Here is a 27,427-nt window from a genome sequence, read left to right on the forward strand (position 1 = left end):
TGTTAGTCCTGTCCTGACAACCGGTCAGTATAGGGTGGGAATTCCCGCTTGGACTCAGCATCTGAATCAGGCGTCCTCAGGCGAGGGCTCAAAAGCCACTGAGGGACAGAGCTAGTCCAATCACCAGTTTAGTGGGGGTAATTCATAGGGATCCCACTAGCGTCTTTCTGCTGCACCCTGTGACTGCTAACAGGGCGCAGAGTATATTTAGCAACTCTGTGAAGCAACAAAGTTCTCTTCCATTCACACTGGGTGACGTCTAAACCAATGTGTGAGCAAGCGTCCATCCGCCATTACTCAACAGCAGGTTCCATCTCTGTACGGTGGACCTCGGGCTGCGAACGCACCTCTTATCTCCCTTTATATTACTTGATGCGTTCTGCTAGCCCTAACATCATGTTGGTGTCTTTTTACAATATTTTTTTTCACCCTTTACAGTGAAGAGTGTAAAAGTTCATTGGCGTTCAATGAAGGATCGCTTCAATAAGGACATGAAAGAGGAGATTCGGGTTCGAAGTGGTGCTGCTCGAAATGTCTGAAAATATAATCACCATCAGCGGCTTTTTTTTTGGAGTCCTGCAGTTGCTCACTGAACGTGAGTATCTTTTGTGTTGTCTTACTATTATATAAACTTTTAATTTTTTTACTAATGTTTTCATTTATTTTCCACACAGAACCTGGTGCAGCACCACAGAACCTGGATCGTCCTCTGTTGGAGCGGCCCATCATCGACCAGCCAACGAACAGGTCCAGTCCCAATCATCCACCAGCGATGGAGTAACCAGGCAGGCTTCACAGGCTGGGGAACAGAAAGCCAGTCCATCTGGTTTCTATTCTCCCAGCTTTCTGCCACTGCTTTACTTGGGTCTGCTCTCCAGTGGCAGAGGGCCTGGGAGAGGCCAGTCATGCCGAGTTTATTCACTTAAGCTCGGTCATCCAGGTTGGGATGAAGGCGATTGTAGAAAGACTGGATAGTGGGTTCGCTCAGGTGAACAGACTTTTCAAGGATGACCACAGACGCCTTGACCACCTGGAAGCGGACCTTAATAGACAGGCGCATCATCATTTTCCTCTATAGAACAGGAAGTGATGGAAAACCTTAGTCCTGATCTCCAGCTCTATGTGATGAAGGGCTGCAGGATGCTTACACCGTGGCCATGCAGTGGTCAGGATATCAGCAGCAGGCACAAAGTTCGTTCCCTACAGGACAACAAGCTCCTGAACAGCACCAGTGGCACTATCCACCACCACCACAACCACCGCTGGACTTTACGACTGTTCCATCAGTAGCTAGCTACACCACGCAGCCGAGTACAGCAGCCCAACCTTCCCCTTCAACCATGCAGCCGAGTGCAGCAGCCCAGCCTTCCACTCCTACCATGCAGCCGAGTGAAGCGGACCAGTCTTCCACTTCCACCATGCAGCAACAGGAAGAAAAAGGCTGAGGAAGCAGCAAAACCAAGTCCAGGAAACATAAAACTGCAAAAAAACATGAAACCCATCCCCTCACCCTCACTTCCAAATGTCTTATTTTTTTCAAGTCTGTCCACACCTTCCCTTGGTTCTTTCCCATCCAATCTGTCAATCCTTTCCAACTTTTTTTCTGCTCCTGATGTGTCCTCTTCCCCCAATGTGTCCTCTGCCAATGTTTCTGACCCAATCCTCCAATTTTCTGCCACTTCCACTTCACCTACTATCCCCCAGGCCCACCATGTCACTTCCTCCAGCAGAACCCAAAAGTAATCACATTTTCATTTTTTTTAATTTAAAATTGTTTTTATTTTTGTTAATAAAAATTCTTTTGATTCACAATAACTTTCTCACTGTGTTTTCTTTAGCTCTTTATTTAAACGTGTGTATTGTTGAGTGTATAGTTGAGTGAAGTATTAACGGGTGTTACAGTTAAGGTGTTTATTATTAATGTCACATTCAAGGTGTCAATATTACAGTCAGAATAAAGTACAGGTACATAACATTACAGGTACAATTTATCCCTCATTTGTGCAACTTCCACTGTAGTCCTCAGAGGGTGATCATGATAATCCAGCAATGTGGTATTAACATGTTCCTCAAATTTGAAGTGTGGTTGCTCTTTTGCCAGGATGTAATTATGAAGAACAACACATGCTTTCACAACCTCATCAATTGTCTCTATTTTAAGATTGATTGGTGTTGCCAAAATGCACCATATAGCTGCCAGCAAACCAAATGCACACTCCACAGTTCTTCGTGCCCTTGTCAGTCTGTAGTTGAAAATCCTTTTGGTGTGAATCAAGCCTTGACTTGAGTATGGTTTTATGAGGTTGGGACACATTTGAAACGCCTCATCCCCAACAACTTCAAATGGCATTGGCGGTCCTTCAGTGTTCGGAAGAGGTTGTGGTGGTGGAAAATTAAAATTATTAGCATACAAACGTTGTCCCATGTCAGAGTTTTTGAAAGTCTGTGAGTCATTTTCTCATCCAAATGAGCCAACGTCAGTGGCGACAAATCAACATTCAGCATCCACAATCGCCATGAGAACAATGGAAAAGTATTTTTATAAATGAAGTACTCGGATCCACTTCCAGCAGGTTTTAGAATCCGAATGTGTTTGCCATCCACAGCCCCCACACAGTTTGAAAAATTACAATTTTCCTTGAATTTTTCTGCATTTTTCAGCCAGAGTTCTGTTGTGGGTTGGGAGAGAAATTCTGCACGCAGAACGTCGCACAATGCACCGTAGGTGTCTCCAACAATCCCAGAAAGTGTGGACAATCCAATCTGAAATTGAAAATGTAAAGTACTTGGCTTTTATAACAAGAATATTAATGACAAGTGTTTCTTTTTCTAAATTTCGTACCTTATGGTCACCAGCAGACGTTCCTCAGCAGGAATTGCTCTACATAGTTGGGTGTTCTGTCTGGTGATGGATCCTCACACATGATGCAGCAGTTCATCGAAGCTCTGTTCAGACATCCGCATGTGTTAAAAAAAACTTTTGCGGGTTTTCACGAAGCTCAGTGTACAATGAGCGGTAGGCTCCATGGCTCTCTCGGACTTCAACAATGGGGTGTTGCCAATAGCGACAAAGACATCTTTGTCTTTCTCTTCTCCTTTCTTCCTTACAAGCCACAGAAAAGCAAAAGCCAAATTCAATGATAAATCCAGCTTCAAATTGAAGCTCTCCATGCTAAGATCCATCTTGCAGCAGGATACAGCATCAGGGCAGCACGGTGGCTCAGTTATTACTGCAGTGGGTTTCCTCGGGTACTCCGGTTTCCTCCCACATTCCAATCTAAAGGGAATTTAGGTTGTGAGCCCCATCAGGGACAGCGGTGATAGTGTGTGCAAACTGTAAAGCACGGCGGAATATGTTGGCACTATAGAAATAAAAAGATTATTATTATTATTATTATATAAAAGAAGATTTCATCTGTGCAGGGTCTATATATAGAAATCCCATAAGCCACGCCCATTGGGAAAGACTGTACGTATGCGCATTTTTAGACCATACGTAAGATCATGCGGATAAAAAACGCTATGTAAACATGCATTTGCATGCGTTTTGTCATGTGTTTGCGCATGCAGATGATACGCTGCGCACATAAAGGCTAAGGCTACGTTCACATTTGCGTTGTGCGCCGCAGCGTTGGCGCCGCAGCGCACAACGCAAACAAAAACGCAGCAAAACGCATGCACAACGCTGCATTTTGCGCCGCATGCGTCCTTTTTTTAATTGATTTTGGACGCAGCAAAAATGCAACTTGCTGCGTCCTCTGTGCCCAGACGTGGGCGCCGCAGCGACGCATGCGGCGCAAAACGCAAGTGCGACGCATGTCCATGCGCCCCCATGTTAAATATAGGGGCGCATGACGCATGCGGCGCCGCTAATGTGAACGTAGCCTAATGTGAACCTAGCCTAAGGTTGTGAAGGGGTTAAAGAGTAACTGCCAATTTATGTTTTATCACATAAAACAATAGTACACGTGAAAATAAGCAACTTTCTAATATATCTTATTGGAGAGATCTGCTTCTTTCTTTGTCAAAATTTATTAGTCATTATTAAAATTCTCAATTCTGAGGTAAAATTTGTACTCTGTAAAGACAGATTGCTGTGTTACTGAGATAGAAGATGATGGTTGCCTCTAATACAATTGATAGATGGGAGGAGGAATGAGCAAGAGATAGAGTTCTTTCCTTCTCTTCTCCCTTCTATCTAGATAGAATCTTATCAGTAGCAGCTGCCATCTCCTATCTCAGTAATGGGAAATTCTAATACAGATGTTACACCAAAATTGAGAATTTTTGATAATGAAGGTTCAATTTAGGCACACTGCTCCAAAAATTAAATGGAACACTAAAATACCACATCTTAGATATCAATGAATGAAATAAATATTCCAGCTGCAAATCTTTATTCATTGCATAGTGGAATGTGTTGAGAACAGTAAAACATAAAAATGATCGAAGCAAATTAAAATGAATATCTGATGGAGATCTGGATTTGGAATTATACTCAAAATCAAAGTGGAAAATCAAATTACAGGCTGATTTAACTTCAGTGGAAATGCCTCAAGATAAGGAAATGCTGTTCAGTAGCGTGTGGCCTTCATGTGTCTGTATGACCTCCTTACAATGCCTGGGCAATGTGCTGATGAGATGGCGGATATTCTCCTGAGGGATCTCCTCCCAGAGCATCAGTCAACTCCTGAACAGTCTGTGGTGCAAAGTGGCGTTGGGGGATGGAATGAGACATGATGTCTCAGATGTTCTTGATTGGATTCAGATTTGGGGAATGGGCAGACCAGTTCATAGCATGAATGCCTTTGTAACATCCCAGGTTCCTGGTTGCTACAGTGGTATTGCCATGCTTGGAAGCAAGGAAGGATCCCTTTAACAGGTATTCAGCTCATACAACACTGTTCTGACCCATGTCAGAAGGGGGAGCTCTGAACCTGGTTTCAGGGAGCTTCCCTAGATATAGATATATTCTGGTCTGGAGGAGGAGTTAGTCAGTCTGTCAGAGACAGGGAAGGAGATCAATTTGTAAGAGGAGTCTGTCAGAGGAACAGAGGAGAGAGGAATCAGACAGAGAGAGTCTGAAAGGAAAGCTGGGGCCATGCAGCCACGAGAGGTGCTGCAGCTACTGGAAGGAACGAGAACAGAGCAGTCTGTAGGAGACTGAGAGGGGAAGAGAAGCGCAGGAGGATAAAAGCTGGAGGGAAGCTGTGACTGAGCTTCCTCCATGCTGAAGCAAAGAATTCCAGTAGCTGGAAGACCGAGGTTGTGGGGGTTACTATGTCCCACGACAGAAACCGCAGATCGCCTGTCCACCATTAATACCCGAAGGCACAGTAACAGATAGAGCCTGGAGTTATCCTGAGAGACCCTGTAAAAAGGCTCGAGTTACCTGCCATGCGGGTTGTGTCCTAGCAACAAGGGGGACAGAGAGAACATGAGGACCTTGTGTGAGGACTAAGGCAGCAAGGGACTACAACACAGCGCAGAAGGAAGGCTTCCAACCCCACCTGGTTAGGGGGATTCCTGAGTCGCTTCCAAGCCGGCTGGACCCTACAAGTTCCTGTGATCCAGGGCCCTGGACTGTGGCTGCATGACATCAGTAAAGAGGTAAAGAGACTGCAACCTTGTGTCCTCTAGTTCTTTCTACACCACTTACTATCTGTCCCTACTACACCAGGAGCCCTGGGAACCCCAGCTTCACCTGTGGGAAGCCATACCATCCCGGCTGCCATAACATCAACCCAGTGGACCCCTTTAAGCAGCGTTGGTCATCCCTGACAGAACACCACAGGTGGCGTCATGAACAGTTTTATTCATGAAAACCCCTTTCAAGACATTTCCTTTAACTTGGACACTTAGGGCAATGGACTGGGTCGCTGCCACCATGACCACCCCTTTAGTGACCACCAGACCCAGTACTGAGTACCCCTAGGCCCTGGCTGGGGCATTCCACCTTCATCATGCAGGAACTGCTGACACAATTTAGCCAGATGAGGTATAGCATTGTCATGTATCAAAAGGAAAGCAGGGCCCACTGCACCAGCATATGGTCTCACAATGGTTCTGAGGATCTCATCCCTGTACCTAATAACAGTCAGGGAACCTCTGGCTGTCACATGGAGGGCTGTGCGGCCCTCCAAATAAATGTTTCTCCACAGCATTACTGACCCAAAGCCAAACCGGTCATGCTGGAGGATGTTGCAGGAAGCAGAATGTTCTCCACAGTGTCTCCAAATGCTGTCACATCTGTCACATGTGCTCAATTTGAACTTGCTCTCATCCAGGAAGAGCAAAGGGCAACTATCTTCCAATCTTGGTGTTCCCTGCAAATACCAATAGTCTTGAATGGTGTTGGACTGTAAGCACAACACCGACTTAATGATGTCAGGCTCTAATATCACCTTCATGGAGTTTGTTTTTGACAGTTTCAACAGACACATGGATGTTACTGGCCTACTGAAGGTCATTTCGCAGGGCTTTGGCACTGCTCCTCATGTCCCTCATTGCACAAAGCGGTCCTGATGCTGGGTTGTTGCCTTCTATGGCCTGCTCCATGTGTCCTGGTGTACTGGCCTGCTACCTTTATCACCACATCTCACATTGATGTGCAATCCTGGATAAAATGCACTACCTGAGCAACTTATGTGGGTTGTAGACACTGCCTCAGGTTACTGTTCAGTACCTCTAGGGGTGAGAGCAATGACAAATTACAAAAATGACCAAAACAACAGATAAAAAGGATGAGAACAGAGAAATGGTCTGTGGTCACGCCCTGCAGAACCATTCCTATAGGCCAGGGTCACACTAGCATAGAATACGGATGAGTGCTATGCAAGAAAACATCGCATAGCACTCAGACCACTGTTAACCTACGGGGCAGCTCACATCATTGTTTTTTTTCTCAGGCGTATTAAGTGTGCGAGTGAAATTGCAGCATGCTGCGATTGTATGCATATATCACCTGAGTTTTGCCAATGTAAGTCTATGTGTGAGAGAAAAAATCGGACACCACATGGACTATCAGTGTAGCTTGCGAGAAATATGCCACCATTTTCCTAATTTCAGCCCATTGAGCCATAAAATTCAATGGGGAAAAGCAGTGAGAAATGTAAATCCATATGCGTATCATACGGATGTCATATGGATGTCATACGGATACATAGGTGCGAGAAAATTGCATCATCTTATTGCAAACGCATTACACACGGATGACCATACGGAGAACACTGGTGCGACTCTCAGCAGGGAGACTCGGACGGATTTTCCATACGGTAAGTGTGACCCCATCCTTATAGGGGTTGTCTTGCTAATTGCCTATCATTTCAATCTGTTGTCTGTTCCAAATGTATTCACAATCAGTGTTGTTTCATAACTGGACAGGTTGATTTCACAGAAGTGTGATTGACTTGGAGTTACATTGTCTTGTTTAAGTGTTCCCTTTATTTTTATTGAGCAATGTATACTGCAAAGTTGCTTTGTTTCATGTGTACTATTGATGCATGAAATAAAAATTCAAACATTTACGCTTTAAGCATAAATGTGTTGCTGGGTTTTGGTCTGAAATGGATTCAGTCTTTTAAAATAGTTTTACAATTGTATATACAAGCAAACTGGTGATTTTTGATCTCTGTTTCCTATTGGTATTAGTTGGTAAACACCTTTTATAACAATTGTTTGCAACAATGTACCGCTACAGAAAATATTTTTACCCTTTTATTTGACTAAAATAAAGCAAATTGTTTTTAATCCACTTTCACAGACTACTATTTAGACCTGAAAAATTGTAAAATCCATTAGTAATTCCAAATTTTCTTTGTTGATACATATTTCAGTTAACAAAACACAATGAGAAATTTTTACATTTGGACTGGTCAAGTGCCTTGAAAATATTTTAGTTAACAATTCAGGTAAGCAAGACTAACATATAATAGCAACATCAAGAATAAGCATTTATTTACAAACACTGTTTTTTAATCAGAACGTACATGGTCTTATTTTTTCAAGTATAGCTATTGTAATGATTGTGTTACAAACCTTGTTAGAGAATTAGATCAGCGCTATCTTTATGATTGGACAAATAAATGTAATCCTGATGTGTTGTTTTCTAGTGCGCAATGAAATGATTCTATTCCATTAACTTTCATTGTGCTGAACTGGTAAAACAGACAGATCAAATTTATGATTGAAAATGAAATGAAATCCATTAATCAGCTTGGAGTACCCATTAACACAAGAGAACCTGTGGAGAGAGGGTAGGGTGTCTTCCAATCTTTCAATATGTTTTCTCTCACTGTTACAAAATATGCCTTCAACGCACTTTCTTAAGAGATATCAAGAGAATCTTTCGACCCCATGAAATTGTTTGTATGAGCACACTGCATATTACAGTATGAAAATAAAACTATTCAATTACTGTTTTACGTTTGCCACCTGCTGTTAGGTTTGCAGAACAGGAGATGATACTTAATAGAAAACCCCCCTACTAATGATTAATGTTGAAGATTGTACAAAAATATTATAGATTATGCAAACTGATTTGAAAATGTGGAACTAACTCATGTCTATTATTATTATTACTATTATTATTATTATTATTATTATTATTATTATTAATATCAACATTTTAGAGCTAATTCTTTGGTTCCTAGTCTGCTACTTCTCAGTAAGATGGGCGACATTCAGGAATCATCAAGGAGTGATGTTTGAGAAGCCAATTTGTTAATGTTACCAAACAGAAAATTATGTCTTCTAACTCTTAACTTTTTTTTAGCTAACCTTTTATAATATATGGATACTGTAAATAACATATACAGTTTCAATCAAAATAATTTGATACCCATTGCCAACTGGGTTTACGGTCAAAACTTATAAACATTCTGCTCTTTGCAATAAACCAAATAAGAATAATTTAAAAACCTCAATATGTTTGGTTTCTCCAAATTCATCACAAAAGTTGTTGAAAAAAAATGACTCTACTAGTGAGGAAAGTTTAGACAAAATAATAAAACATCCCAGCCATCATGGATCATGCATAGCCTCGCCCCAGGAAAAAGCCATCAAGATGAAACCCAGGGTCAGGCTAGGACTAACTTTCGTGCGTCTTGATTTTTTATTTTATGTATCTGATATATGTAAAATTTGTGATTACGTTTTTTTTTTATTTTGGATAAATGTATATGGTTGTGATTCATCATGTCCACTTGATTTTAGTGGAGGTGAAAATGAAGAAAAAGACACTATTGCACTGAGACCAGTGGTGGACACAGACAGAAGATGGCACCTGTGCCAGAACAGTATATGGATTATTTGCAGTCCAATATCATAATTCACTATTTCACCTGCTTAACTCCTGGGTACTTGTGCACCTGCACAGACTGCACCAATGATATGTCTGCCCTTGCATGAGATGCCAAGACTAACTCGTCTAGCTACATACCAGCACTGCATATGTGAGAGGGAAAAGTAATGGAGTTTTTTTGAGTTGTGCTTAAAGATGCAGAAACGTGCATTAAGTTCATCAGTAAAACATTTTTGTTGATTATAATAAAACATTAGATTTAAAAAAAAAAACAGGTCACTGGGGATTCCTCTAGTCCTCATAGAAGCAAAGAATGTTAGAGTTGGAAGGACTTCAAGGGTCATCTTGTCCAACCTCCTGCTCAATGCAGGATTCATGAAGCCATCTCAGACAGATGTCTGTCCAGTCTTTGTTTGAAGACTTCCATTGAAGGAGAACTCCCCACCTCTCGTGGCAGCCTGTTCCACTCATTGATCACCCTACTGCCTTGTATCTGATTTTACCAGCCTATGATCAATTGCACAATGAATATCACTGAGCATGTAATATATAGACACTGACTAAACTGTTCAACAAAATCCCATATGTAAATAAATATGGGAGTAAAGAAGAGGTCTGAAAAAAGGACATTTAGAATAAAACAATGAATTTTATTGATTAATATCTAAAAACCCATAATAAAAAAGCACATGATAATAAAGCAGAAAATGCAGTATAGGACTTCAGGACTGCTAACTAGCAGATGGATAGATGCGGCATTCACCTGCTCTCTAGATTTTATTAAAATAATCATTGAACATAATATGTCATCTTTAAAAACCATTGATACTGAACTGGATTCAATATATAAGTCTCTGCAATCCAGCATGCCTGAAGAACAACTGGACACTTGGTCAAGGAACTTGGTAAAGAGGTAGATAAATGGGAGGAGGATGTCAGTCAAGGGAAATTAAATAAATACCTGCATGATGCTATAGAGTATACATAAAGTATATCGTTGGCAATACCAGAAAAGGATATACACCATTCCACATATGGTTTCCAGAGATAGATCAGATACTTTCAGTGTTTCCAGGACTGAAAGTAGTATCTCAGCAGGTGACTCTGGATACACCAGAGATTTACATTGGAGAGTGGAGGGCAGAGAAAATTTCCAGATATGTTCAATAAATCACTATAACAGAGAAAGCATAGAGATAAGTTAAAGGTAATTAACCTATCAGAACATGTTTTGACCCAAACTCAATCAACGTTATAAGAAATTGACATATAATCCCCTCTCTTCCTTCCAACAGACATTGATTACCATCTTGGAAAAAGCATTTGATTATGGTCTTATATCTAAAACTGTTCTTGACAGAATTTGAGATTATCACCCCAAGTTGCCCACATTCTACCTTATTCCCAAGGTACAAAAAATTCCTATGGACCCTCCGGGGCAATTTATAGTGGCTTGGAAAGGGGGTTTGTGTGAGATTATCTAAGATGAGGTAGATTATTTCCTTAAACTGATTGTCTCAACTCTTCCTTCATTTATTAGGTACATCATCCAGGCCCTACAACGAGTTGATCAATTACAACTAGAAGAGAATATGCTGTTGGTGACAGCTGATGTAGAGGACTTATATACCTCATTCAAGCACATTATTGGCCTGGCCGCGACCTCATGGTTTTTATGTTCTGGCAATGCAGATGGCCCTCTAGTGTACCTCATCTTGATTTTATTTGAATTTATACTAAGACACAATAAGTTCATCTTTATTGGAAATGTTTACCTCCAACTCCAAGGTACAGCCATGAGGGCATCCTGTGCTCCCTCGTATGCAAATTTATTTTTGGGAGCATGACAGCGAAGTATGAAAGATGATATTGTAGAGATGGGAAAGGTCCACAACTGGATGCAATATATTGACGATATCCTGTTAGTCTGGGAGAGTCCAGAGAAAGAACTGAGGACTTTGATCCATAAATTTAAAGACAATAAGTTAAATGTGAAACTTACTTTTAAGTCCAGCAGAAGCCTCGAGTTCTTGGATGTGTGGATCAAGGCTTCAGACGATGGTGTCAAATGCATGGATGTGTATAGAAAACCAACAGCGACAAACTTGTATCTGAGGGCAGACTCATCCCATCCAAAAAGTACCATCCATGGTATCCGAATCAGCCAGTTCCTGAGAGCTAAAAAAATCTGCTCAGATCAAGAAACATTTGAGAAACAGTGCTTGGGACTTACAAGGTGATTTGATGGCAGAAGTTACATCCATAGGATGATAAGCAGAGGCCATTGCCACTTCTAGAAATGAAATACTGTATGTAACCTAAAAATGACAGTCAATGGCACAATCTTACTGAAATCATTAAAAGACATTGGAATGTTCTTCTTACAGACCCTGTTCTGAAACAAATTCTACCATCTTTTATTATTATTATTATTATTATTATTATTATTTATTTATATAGCACCATTGATTCCATGGTGCTGTACATGAGAAGGGGTTGCATACAGGTTACAGATATCACTTACAGTAAACAAACTAACAATGACAGACTGATACAGAGGGGCGAGGACCCTGCCCTTGCGGGCTTACATTCTACAGGATTATGGGGAAGGAGACAGTAGGTTGGGGGTTGCAGGAGCTCCAGTGTTGGTGAGGCGGTAGCTTCAGTAGTGATGAGGAGGCAGCGGGGTCAGTGCAGGCTGTAGGCTTTCCTGAAGAGATGAGTTTTCAGGTTTCGTCTGAAGGATCCGACTGTGGATGATAGTCGGATGTGTTGGGGCAGAGAGTTCCAGAGGATGGGGGATATTCGGGAGAAGTCTTGGAGGCAATTGGATGAGGAGCGAATAAGTGTGGAGGAGAGAAGGAGGTCTTGGGAGGACCGGAGATTACGTGAAGGAAGATATCGGGAGATTAGTTCAGAGATATATGGAGGAGACAGGTTATGGATGGCTTTGTAGGTCAGTATTAGTAATTTGAACTGGATACGCTGAGGGAATGGGAGCCAGTGAAGAGATTTGCAGAGGGGGGAAGTGGAGGAGTAGCGAGGAGAGAGATGGATTAGTCGGGCAGCAGAGTTAAGGATGGACTGGAGAGGTGCAAGGGTGTTAGCAGGGAGGCCACAGAAAAGGATGTTGCAGTAGTCAAGGCGGGAGATGATGAGGGCATGCACAAGCATTTTAGTAGATTGAGGGTTGAGGAAAGGACGGATTCTGGAGATATTTTTGAGCTGGAGGCGACAGGAGGTGGAAAGAGCTTGGATGTGCGGTTTGAAGGACAGGGCAGAGTCGAAGGTTACTCCAAGGCAGCGGACTTCGGGTACAGGGGAAAGCATGATGTCGTTGATTGTGATAGATAGGTCAGGTAAGGAAGGTTCGTGGGATGGAGGAAAGATGATGAGTTCAGATTTGTCCACATTGAGTTTGAGGAAACGGGAGGAGAAGAAGGAGGATATGGCTGATAGACACTCTGGGATTCTGGACAGCAGAGCGGTGACGTCTGGGCCAGAGAAGTAGATCTGAGTGTCATCAGCGTAGAGGTGGTACTGGAATCCATGGGACTTTATGAGTTGTCCCAAGCCAAGTGTATAGATTGAGAAGAGTAGGGGTCCTAGAACAGAGCCTTGGGGGACTCCAACAGAGAGAGGGTGGGATGAGGAGGTAGTGTGGGAGTGGGAGACGCTGAAAGTGCGGTTGGAAAGGTACGAGGCGATCCAGGATAGGGCGAGGTCTTTGATGCCAAAGGATTAGAGGATCTGTAGTAGGAGGCAGTGGTCAACTGTGTCGAAAGCAGAGGACAGGTCTAGAAGGAGGAGTACAGAGTATTGTCCAGTAGCTTTGGCAGTAAGTAGGTCGTTAGTGATTTTGGTCAGGGCAGTCTCAGTTGAGTGATGGGGGCGGAAACCAGATTGTAGATTGTTGAACAACAAGTTAGATGAGAAGTGGGAGGAGAGTTCAGCATGGACGTGCTGCTCCAGGAGTTTGGAAGCGAATGGGAGCAGCGATATTGGGCGATAGCTGGACATAGCAGTTGGATCGAGGGTTGGCTTTTTAAGGATAGGCGTGATTGTGGCATGTTTAAACGCAGAGGGGAAGGTGCCAGAAGTTAGTGATAGGTTGAAGAGGTGGGTTAGGGATGGAATAAGTGTGGTGGTGAGGTTGGGGAGGAGGTGGGATGGGATGGGGTCGAGCGCACAGGTGGTGAGGTGCGATTTGGAGAGGAGACAATTAAGCCCCCCTTCAGTGATGTTGGACAGGGAGGTTATGGGGTTTGGGCATTGGTCTGGTATACAAAGGGGTTGTGGTGGTTGAACAATAAAGACTTGCCTTGTCTGGTCGATCTTATTTTTAAAGTGTGTGGCAAAGTCCTCAGCAGAGATCAGGGAGGTTGGATGGGGCAGTGGGGGGCGGAGGAGGGAGTTAAAGGTTTTGAATAACTGTTTGGGGTTGTAGGATAGGGAAGATACAAGGGTTGTGAAGTAGGTCTGTTTAGTAGAGGTGAGTGCAGATTTAAAAACGAGCGTTGCTTGTTTGAATACAGTGAAGTCATCTTGCGAGTGTGTTTTCTTCCAACGCCACTCCGCAGCCCTGGACACTTGCCGGAGCTTTTTGGTGGTGTTATTGTGCCAGGGTTGTCTATTGATATGACGCACTCTGCCATGAACGAGAGGGGAAACCGTGTCAATAGCTGATGCAAGAGTGGCATTGTAGAAAGCAGTGGCAGTGTCTGTGTCATGGAGTGAGGATATGGATGCCAGTGGTAGAATGGAGTCAGAGAGTGTGTGGGTGTCTAGGTGTGCAAGGTTTCTGCGTGGGTGCGCATGTTGCTGGACATGGATGACCGGTGAGGAGGACAGGGATGAGAAGGTGAGCAGATGGTGGTCGGATAGAGGGAGAGGGGAGGTGGTGAAGTTCGATAGAGAGCAGAGACGGGTGAATACCAAGTCTAGTGTATGCCCGTCTGTGTGGGTGGCTATGGAGGACCATTGAGTAAGTCCAAAGGATGAGGTAAGGGACAGAAGTTTGGAGGCTGTTGACTGAAGGATATCAATGGGGATGATGAAGTCACCCATAATGATGGTGGGAATGTCAGCAGAGAGAAAGTGAAGAAGCCAGGTGGAGAATTGGTCAATAAAGGCAGTGGCTGGGCCTGGAGGTCTGTATATGATGGCCACTTGGAGGTTGGAGGGAGAGTAGATGCGGACAGAATGGACTTCAAAAGAGGGGAGGATAAGGGAGGGAAGAGGCGGGATTTGGTTAAAGGTGCAGTTAGGAGAAAGGAGAAGACCCACTCCTCCACCATGTTTGTTGCCGGGTCGAGGAGTGTGGGTGAAGTGGAGGCCTCCGTAACACAACGCAGCAGGGGAGGCGATGTCAGAGGGTGTTAGCCATGTTTCTGTGAGGCCAAGGAAGGCAAGATTGCGGGAGAGAAAAAGGTCGTGAATCACATGAAGCTTATTGCAGATTGAGCGGGCATTCCAGAGTGCTCCAGAGAGAGGGAGCAGGGGGGTGGGCGTCAGGGGCACGGGTTTTATGTTGGAAAGATTGCGGTAGTTCATATTGGATAGGGAGCGATAGGAGGGAGTAGTAATGGGAGGTATGAGATGTGGGAGTCCAGGGATGGGAGATATGTCTCCAGCAGTCAGGAGAAGCAGAGAGAGAGCGCAGGTGGGAGAAAGAGAGTGGCCGACTTGTTTTATGTGTTCTTAGGACAGATTTGAGGTTGAGGAGCAGGTCAGCAGAGGAGGACAGGTGGGGAGGGAAGGGGAGATGATTACTAGGTTAGAGAGTGCTGGGATTTGTGATAGCGAAGGAGAGAGAGGACTAGTGGAGCAAACATTGTAGGGGCATATGTAAACATGGTGAAAGAGTAGGATGGGTTAATAGAAAAGCTAGATCCAAGTAATGAGAAGTGCTTACGCAGCAGACATACCCAAAAGAGACAGATCATAGAGTGGGGTCCTGACTCCTGCCGTGACTAACTGCCGTTGAAATAACTGCGGCGTCTGTATGCTTAGCTGCCGTGATGCTTTGCTGCAGGGATGCGCGTGCCTGACCCCACACGCGTGTCCCCCTTAAGATGCTACTAAATTTATAGGACTTCACCATCTTCACCTCAATGTGAGACCATGCACTCAGCGAATTTTAAGGACCTTCAAGTACATAGCCACTATGCACCAACTAAAAAGAAGCAGGGTAATACATCATGATCGTTGGGATTTTTTTCCCTATGTCTTATGTATAACCTGCTGGAATCTCATCAAAACTCAAAAGATTAAAAAATTTTGATGGATCATGCACATATTGTTAGGGCTAGCGGAACGCACCAAATGAATATAGAGACTTTATTATAATATATGCGTTCGCAGCCCGGGGTCCACCGTGCAGGTGAACCTGCTGCTAGCAAATGGCAGAACTAAATATCGGTATGAGCTACCTCTGTTACTTCACAGAGTAGCCGTGAACTCAAAGCACTGCACCCTGTTAACCTTCACAGTGGCACAGGCTAACTACCCAAACAAGAGCAGTCAGTGGTCATGCATGCAACTCCTCGCCGGAGGTGCCAGCATTCTAGGGGCTTATTTCAGCCAGGTCCCTGAATACTCAAACACAAACTCCTCGCCGGAGGTGCCAGCATTTTAGGGGCTTATTTCAGCCGGGTCCCTGAACACTATCATACGTGACCACACTGGCGCAAAGGACAACATAGAGCAATACTAGCGCATGGCCATGCGGCCATGCGAGCCTTAAATAGTTGCAGCACGTACAGGACCTTCCTAGAAGGACCAATGAGAGGCTGCCACAGAGCATGAGACACATGCCCGAACATGGTCTGCGACATCACGAGCCATATGCGGCCACCAGTATGTCCTCGCCAGTAACTCAGATGTCCTTTTGGAACCAAAATGTCCACCCACCCCGGACGAGTGTGCCCAACAGAGAACCTCTGGTCACAAACTGGATGGTACAAAAGTCTTGTCCGGAGGCACAGACTCTAGAGAAACCAGGGCCACGGCTCTCAGTGGGGACAATAAGCCGAGGCTCCTCTTCCTCCTCCACAGATGACACAACGGAGCGAGAGAGAGTGTCGGCACGAATGTTCTTCTCCCCAGAAAGAAAATGGAGGGTGAAATGAAAGCGGGAGAAGAACAAGGACCATCTGGCCTGGCGAGAATTTAACCGCTGGGATGTCTGCAGGTACACCAAATTTTTATGGTCTGTGAAGACTTGGAATGGAAAACGAGCTCCCTCCAAGAGATGTCTCCACTCCGAGAAGGCCAACTTCATGGCTAGCAACTCCCTGTCCCCGATAGAGTAGTTCCTCTCTGCTGGTGAGAAGGTCTTTGAATAGAAGAAGCAAGGATGCTTCCGACCTTGAGTATCTTTTTGGAAGAGGACTGCTCCAGCACCAACAGATGAGGCATCCACCTCCATGATAAATGGCTTATACGATACGATACGATACACTTTATTGATCCTGTGGGAAATTATGGTATCACAGCAGCACAACTTACATCATAAGAATCATAAAATGAATTACTTAATTGACATGACATGTTTGTTGACAGTTTGTCTACATCGGGGCGATGTAGGATGGGAGCGCTAGCGAAGTTTGTCTTTATGGAGTTAAAGGCCCTGGAGACCTCCTCAGACCACAATTTGGGATTTGCCCCCTTCTTGATGAGGGCAACCAAGGGAGCTACCAAAGTTGAGAAGTGCGGAATGAACTGACGATAATAATTAATGAACCCCATAAAGCGCTTCACCGCTTTAAGAGAATGGGGTTTCTGCCAGTCCATCACAGCCTGTAGTTTGGCAGGATCCATAGCCAATCCCTGGGCGGAGATGATATAGCCCAGGAAAGGTAAGGACTCCTGCTCGAACATACACTTCTCCAACTTGGCATAGAGGGAGTTTGCCCGTAGGAGGTCGAAGACTTTGCAAACATCTCTCTGGTGGGAGTCAATATCTGGAGAGTAGATGAGAATATCATCCAGATAGACTACGACCAAGGTGGTGAGCATATCCCGGAAGATGTCGTTCACAAAGTCTTGGAAAATGGCTGGGGCATTACAGAGCCCGAAGGGCATCACCAGATATCCATAGTGCCCATCCCTGGTGTTAAAAGCTGTCTTCCATCCGTCCCCCTCACGGATGCGAATCAGGTTGTAAGCACCGCGCAGTTCTAGTTTAGTAAACACCCTTGCTCCCCGAAGCCTATCGAAGAGCTCAGATATCAAGGGCAAAGGATACTTATTTTTAATGGTGATGGCGTTAAGACCCCTGTAGTCTGTGCATGGACACAGCTCCCCACTCTTCTTCTGCACGAAGAAGAACCCAGCCCCAGCAGGTGACACTGACTTCCTGATGAACCCTCTTGCCAGATTCTCTTGAATGTACTGAGGCATTGCCTCCATCTCCGGGAGACATAACGGATAAACTCGACCCCGGAGAGGCTCAGCAACAGGCAAGAGATCAATAGGACATTCATAGGGGCGATGGGGCGGAAGGGTCTCCGCCGCCTTTTAGGAGAACATGTCTGCATAAGACCAATATTGCTTGGGGAGAGAGGATAGATCTGTGGGTATCTCTGTTGTAGCAACCTGAACGCACTCCCTCTGACACCTACCCCCACAAGAATCACCCCAACCCAAAATTCTGCCTGAGGACCACTCGATATGAGGAGAGTGGTACCGTAGCCATGGTATCCCCAACAGGACCTCATCAATTCCTTCAGGAATGACGAGCAGAGATATAATCTCCTGATGGGATGGCAACATGGACAGAGTGTTGGCCCCGTCTCACATAGCGAGATCGCTAGCGAGATCGCTGCTGAGTCACAAGTTTTGTGATGCAACAGCGACCTCAGTAGCGATCTCGCTATGTGTGACTCGTACCAGCGATCAGGCCCCTGCTGTGAGATCACTGGTCGTGTCGGAATGGCCTGGGCCGTTTTTTGGTCGTTGAGGTCCCGCTGACATCGCTGAATCGGTGTGTGTGACACCGATCCAGCGATGTCTTCACTGGTAACCAGGGTAAACATCGGGTTACTAAGCGCCGGGCCGCGCTTAGTAACCCGATGTTTACCCTGGTTACCAGCGTAAATGTGAAAAAAAACAAACAGTACATACTCACCATCTGATGTCCATCAGGGCCCTTGCCGTCTGCTTCCTGCTCTGACTGAGATCCGGCCGTACAGTGAGAGCAGAGCACAGCAGTGACGTCACCGCTGCGCTCTGCTCTCACTGTAAGGCGGCACTCAGTCAGAGCAGGAAGCGGACGGCAAGGGACCTGACGGACATCAGATGGTGAGTATGTATTGTTTGTTTTTTTTGGTAACCAGGGTAAACATCGGGTTACTAAGCGCGGCCCTGCGCTTAGTAACCCGATGTTTACCCTGGTTACCCGGGTGCTGCAGGGGGACTTCGGCATCGTTGAAGACAGTTTCAACGATGCCGAAGTCGTTCCCCTGATCGTTGGTCGCTGGAGAGAGCTGTCTGTGTGACAGCTCCCCAGCGACCACACAACGACTTACCAACGATCACGGCCAGGTCGTATCGCTGGTCGTGATTGTTGGTAAATCGCTATGTGTGACGGGGCCTTAAGAGGGATGGTCTGGTGTGTTATCTGTGAGGGCAGTGTTGACCCATTCACCACTCGTACCGTTACTGGTTGAGCTAGCATAACCAGGGGTATTGAGTGATGTTGGGCGAAGGCTGAAGACATAAAATTGCCCTCCGCCCCAGAATCCACGCAGAGCTCTACCGAGTAGGTGGATGAGCCAATAATAATTGTCCCCTTAAAGGACAATTTAGAGGCAAACGTCGCCGTGTCTAGTTTACCTCCACCTACTACCACTAGATGCTGACGTTTCCTCGGCCGCTGGGGACATCTGGTGGCAAGATGTCCTGACTGCTGGCAAACATTACAGACCTTGTGTGCACAAGCGGTCGGGGACTTAGATCCCTCATGTGACACTTCCATAGCCACATGTGACTCAGGAACCAGGACCGGAGATTCCAGAGGTTTGGCAAAGGTGGGAGCCAGCCGAAACCTCTGCCTACACTGAGCTCGCTCTAACCTCCGCTCGTTAAAATGGAGGTCAATACGAGTGGAGACAGATATTAACTCTTCCTGTGTGGCAGGAATCTCCCTAGTGGCCAGAGCGTCCTTAACGTGACCAGCCAGCCCCCTCCAAAATATGGGGATAAGGGCTTTATCCGACCACTCCAGCTCAGAAGCTAAAGTACGGAAGTGGACGGCAAATTGGCTGACCAAGGACTCACCCTGAGTTAATGCCAGCAGTTGGAGCGCCGTGTCATGGGTGACTCGAGGTCCTAAAAAGACCTGTTTCAGAGTGCTCAGGAACAGCAGACCACTCTGCACCACATGATCACCACGCTCCCACAGCGGTGTAGCCCACTCCAATGCCCTGTCCGACAAGAGGGAAACACTAAATCAGACCTTAGCTCGCTCTGTGGGAAAACGTGCAGCCAGGAGCTCGAGGTGAATAGAGCACTGACTCATGAATCCCCTACAGGACTTGCTGTCTCCAGAAAATTTCTCTGGCAGTGGAAGGCGAGATATTGTTGGAACAGGGGTGGCAGTGGACAGGGTTGCTGCAGCCACGCTAGCAGCCTGTACAGCAACTACGGTAACATCCAAACATGAGGTTGAGCTCTCGAGAGCCGCCAACCTACCCTCCAGCTGCTGGATATACCGCAACGATTGCTGAATGTCCGCCATTTACTAGCCAGACCCTGGCGCTAGTATTATGTTAGGGCTAGCGGAACGCACCAAATGAATATAGAGACTTTATGATAATATATGCTTTTGCAGCCCGGGGTCCACCGTGCAGGTGAATCTGCTGCTAGCAAATGGCGGAACTAAATAGCGGTATGAGCTACCTCTGTTACTTCACAGAGTAGCCGTGAACTCAAAGCACTGCGCCCTGTTAACCTTCACAGTGGCACAGGCTAACTACCCAAACGAGAGCAGTCAGTGGTCATGCATGCACACGAAACTCCTCGCCGGAGGTGCCAGCATTCTAGGGGCTTATTTCAGCCGGGTCCCTGAACACTATCATACGTGACCACACTGGTGCAAAGTACAAAATAGAACAATACTAGCGCATGGCTGTGCGGCCATGCGAACCTTAAATAGTTGCAGCACGTACAGGACCTTCCTAGAAGGACCAATGAGAGGCTGCCACAGAGCGTGAGCACCTAAACGACCTTCCTGAAGGACCAATGGCCTTAGCTGCAGTGTCTGATCATGTGACCCTCGATCTCCACTGAGAGATCTTACTCTGGGCTTGCTCAGAACGAGAAAAGCAGGACTTAGTCCCAGAAGCGTCTGCTCGCTGCTGCCCAGCACTGGCTCCAATGGCAGAAGCAGGAAAAGCAGCAGTTACTCTCTGTACAGAGTCAGACTGAGCGAGACGCAGAGACCAACATCTCCGCTGAGCAGGCTCCACTGCGGCAGGAGAAGAATTTGAGACCGCAATGGAGATGGCCTGAGGTTCCCCCTGTGCAGAGGCGGAAACTCGACCCCTAACACTTATGATATTCATATTACTCTGTGCTCTGCCTCATTACTTCCAGCTGCCTTCAGTCCTCTGTGCTGCATCCTGGTGGCGGTTTTGCCCAATATTCTAAAGAGACGAGCTATATATTTCTGGTGCTGCTGTAGTCCGTAGGAATTTCTGACATTTCTATTATCTGTGTACAAATTCTTGGACTGTTCTGTGCGGGCTGCTTTGCTGGACTTGAGCGGGACTTTTCAGGCCCCAAAAAGGTACACTGAAAAACCTTCTCCTTGTTGTGCTCCACCTGCATATTTCTGGACTTCCATGAAAGGTGTCAACTCCACTGTCTGCCTATTTCTGGACCACCACATGGGAGTGTCGGTGGCACTCTTGCTTCATATAACTGCTGAACTTGCTTGTATTAGCGGTCACACCTTGCTATCATAGTTGCTGGACATTTCTGTTTTGTGCTGTGCACTTCACTGTAATTTCAGGATTGTCTCTGTTAGTTAATTTTATACTCCCTACTTTGTTAAATACAGTTTATTTGTCTCAACTTTGGTTTCAGATTAATTTTATCCCACGCAATGACGACTGGTACAGGGCAGCATGGTGGCGCAGTGGATAGCACAGCAGTCTTGCAGCGCTGGAGTCCTGGGTTCAAGCCCTACTAAGAACAACATCTGCAAAGAGTTTGTATGTTCTCTCTGTGATTGTGTGGGTTTCCTCCGGGTACTCTGGTTTCCTCCCACATTCCAAAGACATACTGATAGGGAATTTAGATTCTGAGCCCCAATGGGGACAGCGATGATAATGTGTGCAACCTGTAAAGCGCTACAGAATATGTTAGCGCTATATAGAAATAAAGATTATTATAAAATAAAGATTATTATTATTATGATTAACTCTTTAAAAGAGGACGTGAAGGCTCTGTAAAACAAGGTTGCCAACTAGGAGGCCCATTTTGGATGGGCTTTTCAGGACTTAAGTAATCAAATAACAGCATGGATGCCTTTGCCTCCGGGGCAGCTAGCCCACCCAAGTTACCGCCGTTTATATTTAATAGAGACGGCTACAAATTTTGTGGGTTTATTAATCAATGTATTTCGTATTTTGACATGCATGATGCCCATTTTCCTACAGATCCATCCAAGGTCTTACAGTATGTGTAATCATGTTACTTACTTCATGAGCACTCACTTGGGCAAATCCACTAATCAAAACTCGTTACCCTCATTTAAATAAATTTGATGATTTTCTAGCTGCAATGTCTATGATGTGTGATGATCCTAATCATCGTACCACAGCTGAAACGGCATTGCTATCATTATGTGAGGTTAAGTGCCCTGTTATTGAATAGGCTACTGAATTTATATGGCTGGCGGTGGATACGATTTGGGACCGTTATGCTCAATTACCCATTTTTAAGAGGGGACTTTCAAGTGTGATTAAGGACGAGTTAGCCCAAGCAGATGATCCTCAAGAATTAAAGGCGTTCATACAGCATTGTGTGCTTATTGACATACAGGTGTTGGACAAAATAATGGAAACACCTAACGTTTTGGCATCATAATCTTCAAACATGTTATAAACATGCAAACCATGACATATGGTAATGTTTTGTGGTTGATTATTTGTGTTATATGATATGTGTATGTAAATTAACTGTTTGTTTAGCATAATTGTAAGAATATTGATGAGAACCTGATAGTAATGGCAGACCTCTCGGATTTTCAAAGAGGCCAAATTGTTGGTGCTCGTATGGCAGGCGCTAGTGTAATAGAAAGTGCCCGAATGCTTGGCGTGTCAAGAGCTACTGTCTCCAAAATAATGACTGCATTTGAAAGTGAGGGAAAAATGTCCGCAGCAAAGCACAGGTCCGGCCGAAAGTCAAAGTTGACTGAGAGAGATTGTCGGACTCTAAAGCGAATTGTGAGAGAGGATCACAAGACCACGGCTCGGAAAATCACTGCTGAGCTCAATGAACACCTACAGAACCCAGTTTCCATGAAAACTGTTCATCGGGAGCTGCACAAATCTGGATTCCACAGAAGAGCTGCAATTAGAAAACCGCTGCTCCCAATGACAAATGTTTCCAAGCGTTTAGAGTGGTGTAGAAACCTCCAGAATTGGTCCCTGGAGCAGTGGAAACATGTGATATTCTCAGCCGAACCATCGTTTACCCTATTTCCGACCTCCGGCCGAGTGTACGGTTGGAGACAGCCGAAAGAAGCATTCCATCCAGACTGACTTCTCCCAACCGTAAAACATGGTGGAGGTTCTGTGATGATCTGGGGTGCTATTTCGTGGAGATCCGCTGGGCCAATGATATCCCTTCATGGAAGAATTAACAGCCGAGATTATTTAGGCATTTTGGGCGACCAAGTGCATCCAATGGTTCAAGCACTGTTCCCGGAGGGGAACACCATCTTTCAGGATGATAATGCACCTATTCATACAGCTAGAATCGTTAAAGCATGGCACGAGGAACATTCTAATGAAGCTGAGCATTTCGTCTGGCCCCCACAATCACCAGACCTCAACATTATTGAGCATTTATGGTCGATTTTAGAGATTCAAGGTAGTCGTCGATTTCCGTCGCCATCGTCCCTCAAAGAACTGGAGGGTGTTTTAACGCAGAACGGGCTAAAATTCCTTTGGAAACAATTCACACCTTGTATGAATCCATACCTCGGAGAACGGAGGCTGTAATCGCCGCAAAAGGTGGACCTACACCATATTAAACTAACTTTTGTTGATGTTTCCAGGTGTTTCCATTATTTTGTCCAACTCCTGTATGTATTACTGAATATAGACAGGAGAAATTTGCAGCCTTAAATTGTGTCTCTAACTCTCCCTTTTCTCCTAAAGAACCTGCAGGCAAATCCACATGGGAAGTTGAAGTGCAAGTGGGTGCTTTACAGCGGTGTGAGAGTAATGAGCGCGGGGAGAAGTTTTGGTGAGAGTTTGTGTTTCTACTGCAGTCAATCAGATAATTTCCTTACTAACTGTTCCAAGCGGCCTCGTGAGGTACTAGCTGGGGTCGGGGAATATGAGAATCAGGATGCTGAATCTGTTGTTTCTGGGTCCAGTTTTTCTTTGAATGCTGTTTTTCATTCTCTGTCAGTGACTGCCTCTCCTAAAACACAAAAAAATAAAGATACGTATTGCCCCCTTCCCATTAAGATCTGGGAGTCTGGACAATGGATCTCCTGTACAGCCATGGTTGATTCTGGGGTAGGGGGTAACTTTATGGAACTAACCTTTGTCAAAGAACATGGCATACACATTCAACAAAGAGCCACCCCAGTAACCATGGAAACAGTGGATGGTTCCCTCCCTAATTTCAGGACCGGTGGATCAGGAGACAGTACCTCTGAAGATTTTTCTAGAACCAAATCATCAGAAAGTGCTTTCCTTTATGTTGATTTCTTCACCACACTTTTCTTTCATTCTAGGAATTCCCTGGCTGCAATCGCAGAATCCAATCATCAACTGGGAGACCAAGGAGATCACTTTTCCACCAAAGGATACACCGATAACAAGCTAGGTAAGTTCTCTGGATACGAAATGTGCCACTAAGGTATCTATGTTACCATCCATTTATGATGAATTTTCTGATATTTGTGATAAGAAAATGGCAGATCAGCTTCCTGCTTTCAGACATTATGATTGTCCTATTGATCTACTTCTGGGGCGGCTATCCCATTCAAAAATGTCTATCCACTAGCAGCTCCAAAGCTGCAGGCCCTAAAATAATACATTGATGAGAATCCGGCCAAGGGATTCATTCGTCCTTCCTCATCACTGGCAGGAGCACCCATCTTTTTTTGTAAAGAAGAAGGATGGTACTCTTAGACCCTGTATTGATTATCGGGAGCTCAACAAGATAACCATTCGGAACTGTTATCCTCTGCCGTTAATTCCTGAACTGCTTGAAAGAGTATGTCACGCTAAGATCTTCTCTACGTTAGATCTTTGAGGAGCTTATAACCTGATTTGGATCTGCTCTGGGGATGAATGGAAGACAGCATTTAGATGTCGGTATGGACACTGAGTACCTTGTAATGATTTTTGGTCTCTGCAACACTCTGGTAACCTTCCAGCACTTAGCTAATGAAATTTTTAGAGATCTTTTAGATCATTTTGTCGTAATCTATCTGGGCGATATTTTGATTTTTTTCCGATTCATTGAAGGAACATCAAGAGTATGTTAAGACTGTTTTAAGATGCCTTGTGCCTTGAACTTTGCGGTAATTTCAGGATTGTCTCTGTTAGTTTATGTTATACTCCTTGCGTTGTTAAATACGGTTTATTTGTCTCAACTTTGAACTCAGATTCGTTTTATCTCATGCAATCAGATTCCATTGTTAGATTGGCCCTAGAACATGAAAATTGTGGTCTCATGAAGACATAGAGTGTTGCTTATCTGGAACACAGGACACATAGGTGAACTATCCTTTATAGATGGGGATGCCCACAATAACATATCTGGGACTCCTTATTCCAGATATTGTCTCAAGAATTTTTACCACAACCTTCTACCTTCTACAAGGATTTTGAGTTGGGACTTCATGCCTTTTGTGAGAGAAATTAGTCTTCTGCGGTTCATTGGATTTCATTTTTATCTTCTTGAAACCTTCATGTGTATAGATAATTTTTTGGCTTTGAATAACTCTCCACAGATCTGTTTATTTGTATATATATATATATATATATATATATATATATATATATATATATATATATATATATATATATATATATATATATACACTCACCGGCCACTTTATTAGGTACACCATGCTAGTAACGGGTTGGACCCCTTTTGCCTTCAGAACTGCCTCAATTCTTCGTGGCATAGATTCAACAAGGTGCTGGAAGCATTCCTCAGAGATTTTGGTCCATATTGACATGATGGCATCACACAGTTGCCGCAGATTTGGCGGCTGCACATCCCAAAGATGCTCCATACAAGGCAGGATGGATCCATGCTTTCATGTTGTTTACGCCAAATTCTGACCCTACCATCCGAATGTCGCAGCAGAAATCGAGACTCATCAGACCAAGCAACGTTTTTCCAATCTTCTACTGTCCAATTTCGATGAGCTTGTACAAATTGTAGCCTCAGTTTCCTGTTCTTAGCTGAAAGGAGTGGTACCCGGTGTGGTCTTCTGCTGCTGTAGCCCATCTGACTCAAAGTTCGACGCACTGTGCGTTCAGAGATGCTCTTAGGCCTACCTTGGTTGTAACGGGTGGCGATTTGAGTCACTGTTGCCTTTCTATCAGCTCGAACCAGTCTGCCCATTCTCCTCTGACCTCTGGCATCAACAAGGCATTTCCGCCCACAGAACTGCCGCTCACTGGATTTTTTTTCTTTTTCGGACCATTCTCTGTAAACCCTAGAGATGGTTGTGCGTGAAAATCCCAGTAGATCAGCAGTTTCTGAAATACTCAGACCAGCCCTTCTGGCACCAACAACCATGCCACATTCAAAGGCACTCAAATCACCTTTCTTCCCCATACTGATGCTCGGTTTGAACTGCAGGAGATTGTCTTGACCATGTCTACATGCCTAAATGCACTGAGTTGCCGCCATGTGATTGGCTGATTAGAAATTAAGTGTTAACAAGAAGTTGGACAGGTGTACCTAATAAAGTGGCCAGTGAGTGTATATATATATATATATATATATATATATATATATATATATATATATATATATATATATATATATTCATTATTATTATTATTATCATTATTTTATTATCATTATTATTTATTATTATAGCGCCATTTATTCCATGGCGCTTTAGATGTGAGGAGGGGTATACATAATAAAAAACAAGTACAATAATCTTAATCAGTACAAGCTTTTTTATCACGTGCTTTTTTATTATGGTTTTTTAAATATCAATTAAATTCATTATTTTATTCTTAATGACCTTTTTTGGGGACCTCTTCTTTAATCCCATATTAATTTACTTATGGGACTTTGTTGTTCTTATGTATATGAAGCGCCCTTGTGTATTTACAGACATTTTGGTTAATCTACTGATTGCACTTATATGAACTGCTGACTTATATGAACTGCTATCAAGGACTGGATAATGAACTTGACAACTTGGTAGAACAAACTGAACATATGAATATTATGACAGCCTCCCAAACTTACAACACTGTAAGAGCTAGTTATTAAAGGGACTCTGTCAGTACAGGGTGTTCAAACCAAGCACATAAACATAAGGGTGAATGACCTCAGGGAGATCAAAACATCCAACACCAAGGAGACACCATCACGTGTTTCTCAACGCAGTGATCCAGAACACTGCCCCCATCCCTGATGGGAAATATGCTCCTAATAGCCAGTTTCCTACTCCACACTGATGAGGGGCAAATACCCCGAAACAGCTGTCTGTGGATGGATACCATGTTTTGGCATAGGTGGTTTTCCTTTATTGGATGCTGCCCTTCCCGTGGTTGTTCCTTCCCGGTGAAAGACCTGGCTATTCATTGCTTGCATTGAGAAACACGTGATGGTGTCTCTACATGCAAACCAAGCACAGGTGCTGAGTTCACCCTTGGATTCGCCAAGCATTTAAGT

The 27,427-nt window shown here is 44.5% G+C and overlaps 1 long non-coding RNA gene across 1 annotated transcript; it reads right to left on the minus strand.

Annotated features, from left to right (window-relative positions):
- Positions 1-3,282: 3,282 nt before the first annotated feature.
- Positions 3,283-10,372, minus strand: LOC143818222 (uncharacterized). Its single transcript, XR_013224393.1, has 3 exons — positions 10,065-10,372; positions 8,038-8,156; positions 3,283-3,362 (listed from the first exon to the last, which is right to left on the minus strand). It is a non-coding gene; the product is annotated as an uncharacterized LOC143818222 (long non-coding RNA).
- Between the last annotated feature and the right edge of the window lie 17,055 nt (positions 10,373-27,427).

This window comes from Ranitomeya variabilis, chromosome 3, assembly GCF_051348905.1.
Source record: "Ranitomeya variabilis isolate aRanVar5 chromosome 3, aRanVar5.hap1, whole genome shotgun sequence".
NCBI classification, from domain to species: domain Eukaryota; kingdom Metazoa; phylum Chordata; class Amphibia; order Anura; family Dendrobatidae; genus Ranitomeya; species Ranitomeya variabilis.